The following is a 13,380-nucleotide window of genomic DNA, read 5'->3' on the forward strand; positions in this document are numbered from 1 at the left end:
AGCCTGCCCATATGGAGACCATAATCTACAACAAAAGCCACTGCAGTGAGAAGCCCCGTGCACCACAATCAACCAGTAGCCCCTGATTTCCACAACTAGAGAAAACCTGTGCCCAGCAACAAAGACCCAGTGCAGCCAAAATAAATAAATAGAAACATATATGCAAGATGGATTTGAAAATGTAACAACTGTAACACAAAACCAAAGCAACTTAAAAGATATTTTGAAAAAAAATTTACATGGATAGAAAACTTATAATGATAAAGGCCAGTTTTGACTACCCCCCCACCCCACCCCGCACCCAGTTCTAGTTCCCTGCCTTGGGTGTAGCCTGGGTGTGTGTTTTTTCAAAACAATTTCCTATGCATTTACAAATATCTACAAGCATATAGTTGCACTATTTAGAACACAATTTTTAAACTCTTCCTCATTTGCTTCTTGTGATTTCTATCAGGTCAGTGCCAAGATGCTGAGAGACCCTGTGCCTCTGGATCTCTCTAGAGCTCATTGTTGGAGTAGTAAAACGTGCCCCCCAAAAAGTGCCATAAGCCAACGAGCTAAGTAAACATAAATTGAGATGACACCCCAAAGGGATTCAACAAAATTCACCACCATTTCAGTTCTTCAGGTAATGTCTGAACGCTTTTAATAGGACATGGGTTATTAAGGTGATGGGAGGGCAGGTGTCCATTGTGAAAAGACAAGAAAATGACTTCAAAGAAAATTCTCTGGAGCTAGGACAATCAATAAAACATCACACTGATGGTCCCATTATGTTGATTTCCAAGACTGTCTGGGCAAGACCACACCCTGCCTTCTGCATATGACTCTAGAGGGAACGGACAACCACCTGACCCGTTACATGGAGGCAGGAGATGAGGGAGGACTGGTATTCCTCACGGAAGTTCCTCCGTCTGTGGTCCATGAATCACCTAGACATTAAGAACAACTGATGCTTGTTTACCCCGTGCAGGCCCCTGGGCCTAATTTCAGACTCGAAGCCTCCAGCACTGTCCCTGGCATTAGGAAGGCACCACCACCGTAGGAAAACCCAGAACTCACCGCTTCCCACAAACACATGGAATCTGCAGCTACATATACATAGAACAACTTCCTCCAGGTAAAACGCAAACAACAGAGTCTGAGTGACTCTTACACCTCCAGCCAATGAGGGAAGGCCCCCGAGGATGAGGCCACGAGAGTCCGAGACACAATCTCACCGGGAACTCCACCTGTTAGAGCGCCGCCACCGACCTGCGCTGTGAAGGAATTCCAATTCCGAGGGAACTCGAATTCTGAGCTCCTTCCTGAGGGAAAAGGGGTTTAGACCCCGACTTTTTATACCTGTACCTGAGAGAAAGTTCCCCAAACCCCTAGTTTTGAAAACCAGAGGGGGCGCGCATCCTCCAGACCCGAACTGAGAAAACTTAAACAGCTCCAAGGCCACTTACCCGATGAAGGGCTCAGTGCACAGGTGGGAGCTCCAAAAGTGCCCACTTTATGAGAATGAGGCTTTATTTGTGAATCTTAAAGTCTTCCCTGAGGGGCAGGCGTCTCTTCAACACAGTCCAGGGGACTGAGGGCTGGTGGCGCTATCTTCAAGCTCTCCCTCAGGTGGCGCTATCTTCAAGCTCTCCCTCATGCGAGCTCCAACCCGAACAAGGCCAACTTCATTTGAACTCTAGGCTCCGCCCCTTCTCCCTCCTCCCTTTGCGGTCCACGCGTACTGTCCCCCACGCCCTGTCCACGTATTATCTGTCATATACCGCATGGGGTTTTTCCACACTAAGATAGTGGTTAATATGTTGACTATCAACCATAGTGTGTGTGTGTGTGTGTGTGTGAGTCACTCAGTCATGTCCGACCCTGCGACCCATGGACTGTAGCCCACCAGGCTCCTCTGTCTATGGGATTTGCTAGGCAGGAATACTGGAGTGGGCTGCCACTTCCTTCTCCAATCAACCATATTAAACGTCCCCCCCGGCAAAAAAAAAAAAAAAGACTTCCTCTTGTTGGACTCCAAGCTTTCAGTTTTCATCAATAGTTCTGAAAACAATTCACATTCTTAAGTGTAAAGAAACTGGAAAAAAAGATTTAGATATAAAAATCATTAGGAAACAATTTCTGTGTGTTCTGCTGCGGGAACCTAGTGTACTGGGTATTTTTTAAGTATGGCAAAACCAATACAATATTGTAAAGTAATTACCCTCTAATTAAAATTAAAAAAAAAAAAAAGTTTACCTAGGAGAATCATCTTGGAGAAGGAAATGTCAACCCACTCTGTCACTCTTGCCTGGCAAATCCCATGGATGGAGGAGCCTGGTAGGCTGCAGTCCATAGGGTGGTTAAGAGTCGGACACGACTGAGCGACTTCACTTTCACTTTTCACTTTCATGCATTGGAGAAGGAAATGGCAACCCACTCCAGTGTTCTTGCCTTGGAGAATCCCAGGGACGGGGGAGCCTGGTGGGCTGCGGTCTATGGGGTCGCACAGAGTCGGACACGACTGAAGCAACTTAGCAGCAGCAGGAGAATCGTGTAAATACTGAAGTAACGCAGGTCTTCCCCGTTTTTCTGATTCACTTGATCCTCTAGGAGAAATCTACAAAATACTATCCACAAGGTTTCACAGACTTGTAGGACTGGATGCCGGAGAAGGCAATGGCACCCCACTCCAGTGTGCTTACTTGGAGAATCCCAGGGACCGAGGAGCCTGGTGGGCTGCCATCTATGGGGTCGCACAGAGTCGGACACGACTGACGAGACTTAGCAGAAGCAGCAGCAGCAGGACTGGATACATTTGTTCTTGCCACCTTGAGAAAGGCTGGGCTTTATAACCGGCAGTCTATTATTCTCTGGCATAGCCCTCCTGGCTCTCCCAGCTTGTTTACTTGCTCACTTGCTGGTTGTCCTCTGTGTCGACTGCCAGCAACTTTTTTTTTGGCCGTGCAGCTGGTGGGATCTTAGTTCCCCAATCAGGGAATGAAGGGAATGAACCTGGGCCCTCCACTGGACTGCCAGCAACTGATGGAAGGAGCTTTCTTTAAGGGAGGAGCTATTTTTCCTAATTGCAAATCATTACACTATAAGTGGTTAAAGAAAATAGTTTGTACTCTTAAAAACAAGGCTTCTCTAGGACTCCTAGTGCATCACACCCTCTCCAACTTCCCCAGCCTAGCTCACCTACCCCTGTACTGATCCAAGGCCTGTCCTCCTCTCATCGATGTCCTCTACCCACTTGTGCCCCCCTCCCACTTCTCCTTTCCTCCCTCCTATTTGCCCCACTTCCCTTCTCCCCCTACCTGCTGCCCCTTGCCCCAACTGAAGGCCCCATCCTCTGCCTGCAGTGTAGTACAGTATGTGATGCTCCAGAATTAGCCGCCATGTCCATTGTGCCCAGATATGTTTGAGCCCTACTAGAAGAGTTTCTACATCAGGCCCATCAACCCCACCCAGATAAGATCCTGATGCTGGAAGCACTGACCAACCTGGCATATGAGACTAACACCCATATTTCCCTACAGAAATTCCAAACCTACATTCTCAGCACATACAAGGACTTTACTGCAGCCATGGTCCAAGCCACTGGACACCTAATATAGGCCAAATAGGTGACATCTGTATCAATGACCTGGTGCAACTGTGATAAGTTCATGATCACAGAGTCAGTAGTCATCATGAAGAAACTGCTGCAGATGTACCCAGCATAGTATGTGATCATCAAACACTTGGCAAAGCTCATAGAGAACATCCAGGTGCCCATGGCACCTGAGCCAGCATCCTGTGGCTCATGGGTGAGTGTTGTGAGCATGTTCCTAGGATTACATCTGACATCCTGAGATAAACAGCCAAGTTGTTTAAGCTGCAAGTTGTCATCAACCTGGTGGCCAAGCTTTACCTGACCAACTCTAAGCAGATCACAACTGCTGACCCTATCTGTACTGAGTCTGACCAAGTGTAACAAGAACTGTGATATCAGAGACCAAGTTCACTTCACCCAGCAATTTATGGCCCCTTTGGAGTAGTGTGGGGCCCTCAGCCACCATGCCAAGATGCTCTAGCACCCAAACCAGTCCCAGTCTTGGAATCATCCTTCAAAGACCAGGATCACTTCCTCATGGACTTACTGTCCCATCTGCTCCATGCCATGGTCACAGGCTACCAAGAGCTCCCAGACTGTCCAGAGGAAGTCCCAGATCCATCTGTGCACAACTTGTAAATACCTGAATGGACTACAAGATCAAATCAGTAGAAGAGGAAAGAGAAACCTTTCTGCTCAGATTCTGAGGGGGAGTCAGAGCTCATAGAGTCTACAAGTACTGAAGACCAGGATGAGGATGAGGAGAGGGGAAGGGCAGCAGGAGTGATCAGAGTGAGGAGAATTTTTCTTGGATGATGGCGACGATTCCAGCAGTAGCTCATCAGAGTCAGAGATGACAGCAGAGTCTGAGGAAGAGCAGATGAATCCTGCCTCCTAGAGGAAAACTAAAAATCAAACAAAAATCCAGTGGCCAAAGTGCCCCTGCAGCCAATATCTCCCTGCTAGATCTAAAGTACTTCCTCCCTCCCAGTGCCTGACCTCTTCTCTCCTCCCATGGTTGTGTCCAGCACTCTGGCTGCTGACCTAGAGGACCTGACACCCACAGACTGCCCCCTGGTTCCTTCACTCCTGATTCCAGTATCTGCTGTTGGGAGACAGGAGCTGCTGCTCTTCTTAGCTGGTGTGGGGCTGTTTGTGAGCTACACCCTCAGCAGCCAACCTTTTTCTCAAGACTCTCACAGGGTGGCTGAGCACATCCACCTCTCCATCAATCATCAGCATCCTGAAATTGAACACCTACTGCTCAGAGAATCTGCAACTGCTGTAATGGGCATTAACTTCGGTGACTCAACCTAGGTGGCCAAGCTTCCAGCTTCGCACCCAGATCAGACAGTCTCCATCCAGCCACAGGGGAGCTGATGGTCCCACCATCAGCTGGGTTGTGTCCCTTGTGGGGCATGTGGTGGGTACAGGTTTGCAGGAAGGACACAGACCAGTGGGAGCCTAGTCCTGCTGACCCTTTAATATTCCGCCCACTCGAGCTGCCCAGCTGACAGTCATCAATAAGAAGACAGTGATGGACACCATGCTGGTGGTGGATGTGTTGTAGGCTCTGATGCAATGATTCCCAAATGCTGAGAATTTGTTCCCCACCTGTCTCTCCATCATGAAATCTGGGCTGTTATCCACCCCCCTCCTCTTTATTTCTCTCTCCCTCTCTCTCTCATATCAAACTCCTTAGGTTGGATAGCATCCACTGTGTCCTCTGTCCCTCTGGCATTACCAGGCACCCCCTCTGCCCCAATCCTCCTCCCCATAGGTTCCTTAGTGAGCTGTGCAGAAGGCAGTAACAAATGCTTCTTTCAATCCTCCTGTTTTTTTCTGTAGCTATTATAGTAGCAAAATCTCAATTAAAAGTCTTATCCTTAATGTATGCTAGAAAACACATTATATAATACATATGATGAATATTAAATAGACTTATTGTGATTATTTGCAATATAGGTAAATATAAAATCATTATTTTGTACACCTGAAACTAATACAATGTCATACATCAATTATGTTAATACTCTGCTGCTGCTGCTAAGTCGCTTCAGTCGTGTCCAACTCTATGTGATCCCATAAATGGCAGCCCATCAGGCTCCCCCGTCCCTGGGATTCTCCAGGCAAGAACACTGGAGTGGGTTGCCATTTCCTTCTCCAATGCATGAAAGTGAAAAGTGAAAGGGAAGTTGCTCAGTCTTGTCCAACTCTTAGCAACCCCATGGACTGCAGCCCACCAGGCTCCTCCATCCATGGAATTTTCCAGGCCAAGAGTACTGCAGTGGGGTGCCATTGCCTTCTCTGATGTTAAAATGTGTATTTCTGGACTACAGTCCAGAACATTAGATCAGAATATCTAGATGTGAGCCTGAAAGTGACAGTGTTAGTTGCTCAGTCGTGTCCAACTCTGTGACCCCATGGACTGTAGCTAGCCCTCCAGGCTACCTATGTCCATGGGATTCTCCAAGGAAGAATACTGGAGGGGGTTGCCATTCCCTTCTCCAGGGGATCTTCTAGACCCAGGGATCGAACCCTGGTTTCCCGCATTGTAGGCAGATTCATTACTGTCTGAGCCAACAGGGAAGCTCTAGATGTGAGTCTAGATACTTTCATTTAAAAAGTGCCTGGTGCACTGGGATGACCCAGAGGGATGGTATGGGGAGGGAGGAGGGAGGAGGGTTCAGGATGGGGAACACATGTATACCTGTGGTGGATTCATTTTGATATTTGGCAAAACTAATACAATTATGTAAAGTTTAAAAATAAAATTAAATTAAAAAAAAAAGTGCCTGACATAATTTTACAAAATATTCGAGTTTAAACCTGTGAGGTATGCCGGGGATGCCTCTTGTTTTAGCAGAGTCCCCCCTTCTCCACCCTGGGCTCTTTCACATGGAACCAACCCTTCATAAATTGGGATTGATGTGCCAGAAGAAACTACGATAAAGTAAGAGAACTGAGATCTCTGGAACCTGTCTATTCTACACTAGCTAGTTTATAACAATTAACCAAATGAGTACTTACTAAGACACATTCAGGAAAGGCAATCTTGGAAACTCAAAGAAAAGTGGAATCTCTGACCATACAGGGTTTATAATCTGATAGGAGACAAAGTTAAACATTAAAAGTATGTGAGGAATAGAAAACCTAATCATCCTAATTACTTGGGTAATTGTTTTGACTTTCTTTTCTGTTTTGACTATAGAGAGAGAAGGTCTGAATAGAGTCTTCTAACCTCTAGTTTAGGATTTTCTATTAAAAATATCTTAAGGGTATCACTGTAAACTAGCCTAGACTTTCTAGTCTCTTTCAAGAAACTTCTTTTGATTTACTCTATGCAATTTTTTTTTTTTTCCTCCTTGTAGGGAACATCTTTTTGAAGGTGAGCACCTATTGCAATTGTGGAGTATGATGACTGAAAATGAAAGTTGTTTAGTCATGTCCGACTCTTTGTGACCCCATGGACTATACAGTCCATGGAATTCTCCAGGCCAGAATACTGGAGTGGGTAGCCTTTCCCTCCTCCAGGAGATCTTCCTGACCCAGGGATAGGACCCAGGTCTCCTGCATTGCAGGTGGATTCTTTACCAGCTGAGCCACAAGGGAAGTCAAAACCATAAGTATATATGGAACTTTAAGGTATGTCTAATTTCAGATATCTTGGATCATTTCTCAAATTATAGGAAGATTTCAGAAATTCCATCACTTTTAAATCTCCTACTGCTTTTGCACTCAAAGGTAATACAAGATACCTTTCATTCATTCCTTCCAAGTCATAAACTGAGAATCATCTATATCTTTGGATACTAAAGATAATTAAAACTTGGTACCTGTTCTTGTGGAGCACAGCCTAAGAGAAAAGGCAGGTATATAAATGACCATGTACATTAATTTTGGGGAAAAAATTATCTAATCTATCTATCTACCTCTCTATATAAAATTGCCTTGGAGAATAAATCTTTTAATTTGGGGGAAAAAACTATCTATCTGTCTATATATCTATATAAAATCACCTTGGAGAATATATCTTATCCCCTGTGCTTGGCAGATAATGATAATTTTAGAATGCATGAAAAAATGAAATTACTATACTAAAAGTCGTTCCCTATAAGTTGCGGGGAGAGGGAGCACACATTTTAAGCCATGGGGGATATGGGCAGGATAAGGCAAGGAATCTTATTTTAGCAATGGAGAAGTAAAGAACCTATAATGATCTATTCTGTGAAAGGAATGTGCTCCTTAAATAATCACTATCTGACATGCTTTTTCCATTTGATGACTAGATTAACTGTGACACAATAGGATTTAGGGCATGGGTGAGGGAAGGAAGAAGAGCTCTCAACAGAGAATGGAAATAGGGCTAGAGTACAGGGTTGCCTGGCCCCACGAACTAGAGATGTCATTGTGAATGGAAGCACCCATCAAAGAATTTTTAGTGTGGAGTCCTGGGATGTCTTCGTTTGTCACCCCGGACTTCTCGCAATAGCAGGAGTTTCAGATGCTAATTGCCACCACGAGTTCCTAGATTTACACACTGAACACTATGACATAATCCTGGAGGAATACAAGGAGATTGGGAAAGACAGATCTCTTCAGTCCTGCTGTGAGGGTAGAAATAAGCAAACCCAAAGCGAAACTGACAACTTTCCCTTTAATTGATTTAAATTAGGAATTTCTCCAACTTCCAAACTGTTTTCTAATTAAGTTCGATATGAATGATGGCCCATATTGCGGATGGTTGAAAGGTGAGTTTTCTAAAGTAATAATGAAGCAGGAATGTGATGTACTTTTCTGGAGGTGTAATCCATGCTATTCAGATGACATCTTTCAACATTTTGGGGAGGTGGTGGTGATTAGCTTATTTCAGGTTTTTAATAAAATAATAAATCCCACTCAAAAATCCTTCCAAATACTAAGGCTCATCTTATAAATAATTTTAATGAGATTTATTTTTATTCATTTTAAAAATTGATATGTGCTCATGAGAAAATATTGGGGATATAAAAAATAGAAAAATAGGGAAAAAATGAATACCCAGAATAACAGATACAGTCACTGATAAAAATTAACATTTTCAGTATACTTTTCTCATGCTTTACAGTTTAAACTATAAATAATTTTGATATATTAAATAATGTATCTATAAAGCATATATCTTTTCGTGTAATATAAAACAAATGTTTCCATGGTATTACAATATTTTGCAAAGGTGAATTTAATCCTTGAATAGTATTTCTTCATATAAAGCATGCCATTAAGTTATTTGTCCACTACTCTTTTTTCAATTTTAAGCATCATTTCCAAGTGTTCAATATTTTGAATAAGGCTACACTATATATCAATGTGCATATTTTAACTTTTCATTGTTTTTGCTTTTTGGGGGTTGTTGACCTCTGAGGATTTATTTACAGAAATAGTTTTTCTAATATTTGCTCATTTGTCTCCAACACTGAAGCTGGATTTCTATATATTTGATTGATGACAGGTAGAATATTTCCATGTGTATTTTTCAATCAGTATTTCTTCTTCTCATAAATTGTCTATTCAGTTTTTTTTTAACAAATGAAAACAATGTTATCTACTGTGTGTGTGTGCTCAGTCACTCAGTTGTGTCCAACTCTTTGCAACCCCATAGACTATATAGCCCACCAGGCTCCCTGTCCATGGAATTTTCCAGGCAAGAAAACTGGAGTGGGTTGCCATTTTCTTCTCTAGGGGACCTTCACGACTCAGGGATCGACCTTGTGTCTCCTGAATTGACAGGTAGATTCTTTACCACTATGCCATTTTTAAAATGATATGACCAGGTTTTGGAAAGATTTTTCAACTACAACGTGCATGAAAACTCACTCTTTGTACCTATACCATTCAAAAAATTTTAGTAAAATTACCTCAAATCGAACAATAGCAGAAACTCCCTCCAACACACACATATACTCACACTTCTCTTCTCACACTTCTCTTAAGTTCTTGTGGCTGGACCATTTACAAAGTGACCACAACAGATTAATAGGAGAAAAAGAAACTGATTTTAACTTGTGCACACAGAGGTCTCATACAAACAGGAGGTGAATTAAGGCATGGCCACTGCAGGCCTATTTTATACTTTTAAGACAAAGAAACAAATTTGTGAGGAATTGACATGACAAAGAAACTAAGTAAGGCTTTGGGTGATTAACTAGTGAAGAATCTAAACAGAGTTTGGGTTTGCCGGTATTAAATTAAAGAAGTAACAAGGTTTGTTTATGCAGGCTTCTCAGCCCTAATGAATTTCCTATCTCTGGTGATAAGGGTGTCCTTCCACCTGCAGACTGAAGGAAGGTAACTTTCATGTAAGAGATTTATTTCCTGATTTCAGGGAGACAGGGAGGAGGGTCAAAGTGTCACTTGCATTGGCTGTTTCTTAGGTAACTTTGATTCAAAATAGTCAACATGCCATTAAGCCATATTTTGGGGTGGCATGCACTGAGCCTCAGCAACACTCACCCTCTTACCCCATTCTGTATACTTCTTTCTCCCTTAAGTAATCTACACAGCATGTTCCATATAGCATTCAGGAAGCATGGACCCTGACTCTCTTCCAGGGGTGTGTAGGTTCATTTTGAGACATGAAAAAAAAAAAAAAGAGGATTTATCTCCTAGACTCTCACTTCTCATTCTTCTCCCTGCAACACTAAACACACACTACTGGCAAGAGGACAATTAGATGTCACTGTTCAGAGATTCTGATTTTCTTTGGAAAACTGCTGTGTTTAAAGAAGCTGGTTGGATTCTCTAGGAGAAGAAAGTTTTAAGAAACTGTAAAAGCAACTGACATATGAAACCTCTGGTTAGGGCAATATTTGTGCTTTACAGTTCATCCAAGAAAACTAAATACATAAATAAGCAAATTAAATATATTTATTTTCTTCATAAGGGAGAATACTGAACATTCAATGAAATCAGTTTTGCACACACTTCTTATCTCTCTGCACTAACTCTTGATTATGATAATTTTCTACAGTGGTTTCAAAGGTTTTAGCTTTATTGTTTCTGCTACAGACTAAGATGACTGGTCACTAATAAAAATATCTAAAATAACAGATATTCCTTTATGAGTCAATGCACATGTTCATACCTAGCTAATATAAAAGGGAATTTGCTCTTGGGTAATTCTATATAAAGTGCATTTCTCTATAAAAAAAACAAAAAAGTACAGGTCGTTTTCTTAGCCAATTGCTCTATAAAATTTGAGATGGGTTTCTGAGGTAAAGGGGGAATTAAAATAATTCAATAAGAAAATTATACCTAAAATTTCTATTTTTTAATTCTTAGTAAAATGAAATAAAATGAAAATATAAGATTCAAAATAAATTTGAACTATGAATATAACATGAATTGTTAGTAATGTTATTTTTTCCTGCTAGATAGTAAGTAATTGGGATTCATTTCTCATTCCATTTCTCTTTCAAGCTTCTTTCCTACAGGTATTGCTTCCACGAGGGATATTTATTTTCATTTATTTTCAACCTTCTGACCTTAGTTTCCTTGATAGAAAAATAAGATTAATATTTCCTACTTCACTGCATCTCTGTGAGGATTATAAGATAACTATATGTAAATTAAATACCAGGATACCTAGCATTTGATAGGTACTCATTAAAATATATTTCTATCAGGTTTATAATTTAACTAATTATAAATTATATATGACATAATTCATAATTTTTCAGTCTTTTTTATAATTGGGGCGATGAGTACCATCTACCATTTTAGTACTTCAGAGAAAATGGTGAAAACCTAAGAAAGATAGTCTCCATTTTGAAAACTTAAAGAAAAGGATTGATTCATTTCCCTCAACAGTGACTTTTTTTAAGAGAGGATCAATACAGTGAGATGCAGAAGAGAATTTCTCTTCTGATCATTGATGAAAGGAAATATTAGCCATACTTTAAACATATGTGGCTAGCAAAGAAAATAGGGAATGACATTGTAGGATCCATAGTAAAGAAACAAAATGGAAAGTTGGAGGAAAATGCAGAAGGGCCTCTTAAGGGTGACTCACAAATCATGCCTTTGTGAAGTGTCTGTGTGACTGTGAAACTGTCAGGATTTGTTTAGCTAATCACTCTAACTTGTTAAAATTTTAACCCTGGCTCCTTTTGCAGCATTTCAAGATTCATAATGTTCCTTTTATTATTTGTTTCTTGTGCTTGAAAAGATGATCTCACATGAATATTTCTTATCATTTAACAACATAAGGGCATTTATTCACTCTCTGACCCACCACCCTCCACTAGTTGAGCTATAGGTTCTTATTCTAGCAGACTGCATCTGTCCGCTTGTCTTTGACTTGGATTTCTAGATGTATTCCACAATAAGTAAAGCACACAAGTACTGAGGAAATGGCATGTGAAGAGGAGGAAATGCCATTGGTCATTTTGAGGGAAATGGCAAAACTGTTGAACATTTATAGAAATAATGTGCTAAGAAATTTAGTATTACCTTATTCAGTATTCATTACAGTGTTCCAATATAGTCATTATTTGTATATCCATTATGTAGATGAAGAAATTGTCTTAAAAATATTAGCAATTTATTCGGTGTATACAACCAGTATGTTTTCAATAAACCCTGGCTACTCCTGAACATAAAGGCTGTGAGATAGCTGAGTGAAGTTTTAAGAAAAAAAACCTACAAGGTTTTTGAGCATCAAAACTCAGGAAATTCATCAACTTGCCCAAGTTTATATTGGTAAGTAAGTGACATAAAGGCATTTGACCACAAACCAATAAATTTGATCTGAAATCTAAATCTAAAATCAGTTCTTGTATGGATGTGAGAGTTGGACTGTGAAGAAAGCTGAGCACCGAAGAACTGATGCTTTTGAACTGTGGTGTTGGAGAAGACTCTTGAGAGTCCCTTGGACTGCAAGGAGATCCAACCAGTCCATCCTAAAGGAGATCAGTCCAGTGTTCATTGAAAGGACTGATGCTGACGCTGAAACTCCAATACTTTGGCCACCTAATGCAAAGAACTGACTCATCTGAAAAGAACCTGACATCACATCCATACATGACTACTGGAAAAACCATAGCTTTGACTAGACGGACTTTTGTCGGCAAAGTCATGTCTCTACTTTTTAATATGCTGTCTAGGTTTATCATAGCTTTTCCTCCGAGGAGCAAGCATCTCTTAATTTCATGGCCGCAATCACCATCTGCAGTGATTTTAGAGCCCCCCAAAATAAAGTCTGTCACTGTTTCCACTGTTTCCCCATCTATTTCCCCTGAAGTGATGGGACCAGATGCCATGATCTTAGTTTTCTGAATGTTGAGCTTTAAGACAACTTTTTCACTCTCCTCTTTCAGTTTCAACAAGAGGCTCTTTAGTTTTTCTTCACTTTCTGTCATACAGGTGGTGTCATCTGCATATCTGAGGTTATTGATATTTCTCCCGGCAATCTTGATTGCAACTTGTGCTTCATCCAGCCTGGCATTTTGCATGATATACTCTGCACATAAGTTAAATAAGCAAGGTGACAGTATACAGCCTTGATGTACTCCTTTCCCAATTTGGAACCAGTCTGTTGTTCCATGTCCAGTTCTAACTGTTGCTTCTTGACCTGCATACAGATTTCTCAGGAGGCAGGTAAGGTGGTCTGGTATTCCCATCTCTCTCAGAATTTTCCACAGTTTGTTATGATCCACACAGTCAAAGGCTTTGGCATAGTCAATAAAGCAGAAATAGGTGTTTTTTTGGAAAAATAAATAAATAAAATCAGTTCTTGACTTGTTTATAATGTATTTCTTTAC

The 13,380-nt window shown here is 41.2% G+C and overlaps 1 pseudogene; it reads left to right on the forward strand.

The window, feature by feature from the left end:
- Positions 1-3,402: 3,402 nt before the first annotated feature.
- On the forward strand, positions 3,403-4,396 carry LOC105004374 (annotated as a pseudogene).
- Positions 4,397-13,380: the final 8,984 nt, after the last annotated feature.

Source organism: Bison bison, unplaced genomic scaffold, assembly GCF_000754665.1.
Source record: "Bison bison bison isolate TAMUID 2011002044 unplaced genomic scaffold, Bison_UMD1.0 scf7180017864473, whole genome shotgun sequence".
Lineage (NCBI taxonomy): Eukaryota > Metazoa > Chordata > Mammalia > Artiodactyla > Bovidae > Bison > Bison bison.